Below are 1,779 nucleotides of genomic sequence, written 5' to 3'. Positions count from 1 at the left end.
GAGATACCTCAAAAATATGGTCTTAATAAAAATTTTTAAAGAAAAAGAAAATATCAATTTAGAAAAAGAAAATACTATCCAAACTGGAGAAAAAAAGAGATATTTTAGAACAAGAAATAACAATAAAAACAAAAGGCAAAAAAGTGACTATTGCCCAATTAAAAAAGAAAACTGTAAGTGTTGGTATTGCCAAGAAGAAGGACACTATGCAAATGAATGCCCGAAAAAGAAGGATAAAAAGGATCTTACTAAACAAATAGAAATCGCTAAGTCTTGTTTCATGGAACCATTAGAAGAATCAGATGATAACTTAGACTATATTTTTGAATATGTCTCGGAAACAGACTCAGAGACTGAGTAGTAATGCTACATTTATTACTATAAAAATAACAGAAAAGTTTATAAATGCTTTCATAGATTCTGGGGCAACACAATGCTTTGCTAGTTCAAGTATAGAACTTGATTGGAAAAAATTAAAGAAACCATTAAGAGTTAGAATAGCTGACAAATCAATACATAAAATTGACCAAAAAGCAGAAATGGTTGAAATATTTATTCAAAATTATAGGTTTATTGTTCCATCCATATACATGATAGATTCTGGGATGGATTTTATCATAGGAAATAACTTTTTAAAGCTATATCATCCATTCATTCAAGAATTAACATATATAGTTTTAAAAGCCCCACACGATTCTTCAATAAATCAAAAATCAAAACGTATAAAAATACCAACTACTACTATAGATAAGATCTTAAAGTTTAAAATATTTTCTATATTAGAAACATGTTATTTAAATCTATACTTTCAGATAAATATTCCAAAAAATAATCTTGAAATAAAGATAGAAGAACTCTTGGATGAAATTTGTGCTGAAAATCCTTTAGATATTAAAAATACAAATAACGAATTAGTAAGCATTAAATTAAAAGATCCTACAAAAGAAATAAATGTTCCAAATAAAATTCTTTATTCCGCAAGAGATAGAGAAGAGTTCTCACTAGAATGTAAAGATCTTTTGGAAAAAGGAATTATAAGATTAAGTAAAAGTCCTCATGCAGCTCCAGCCTTTTATGTCGAAAACAATAATGAAATTAAAAGGGGAAAACGAAGAATGGTAATAAACTATAAGAAAATGAATGAAGCAACTATTGGTGATGCTCATAAACTTCCAAGAAAAGATTCTATTTTAGAAAAAATCAAAGGAGCAACTTGGTTTTCATCTCTTGATGCAAAATCAGGATATTGGCAACTTTGTTTAGACGAAGAAACAAAGAAATTAACTGCTTTTACTTGCCCAACAAAGGAATCAACAAGTGTGTTGCTTTATGAATGGAATGTATTACCATTCGGATTAAAACAAGCCCCAGGTATTTATCAAAGATTTATGGAAGAAAATCTAAAAGAGTTAAATGAATTTGTTCTAGTATACATTGATGATATACTAATTTTTACAAAACAGGATAAAAAAGATCATCTTCAAAAATTATTAATAGTTTTAGAAAGATGCAAGGAAAAAGGATTAGTTCTTAGTAAAAAGAAAGCAAGAATAGCAAAACAAGAAATAGAGTTCCTTGGATTAATTCTATCTACTCAAGGAAAGTTAAAACTTCAACCAAATGTTCTAGAAAAGGTAAATTTATTTCCTAATAAAATAGAAGATAGAAAACAATTACAAAGATTTTTAGGGTGTATAAATTATATTTCTGATCAGGGATTTTTAAAGAATATAACAGAATACACTAAAAGCTTATTTCAAAAAATAAGTACTAAAAAAG

This window comes from Arachis duranensis, chromosome 8 (genome assembly GCF_000817695.3).
Source record: "Arachis duranensis cultivar V14167 chromosome 8, aradu.V14167.gnm2.J7QH, whole genome shotgun sequence".
In the NCBI taxonomy this organism is placed as follows: Eukaryota; Viridiplantae; Streptophyta; class Magnoliopsida; order Fabales; family Fabaceae; genus Arachis; species Arachis duranensis.
The sequence above is the reverse complement of the archived record's forward strand: the minus strand, read 5'-3'. Positions refer to the sequence as shown.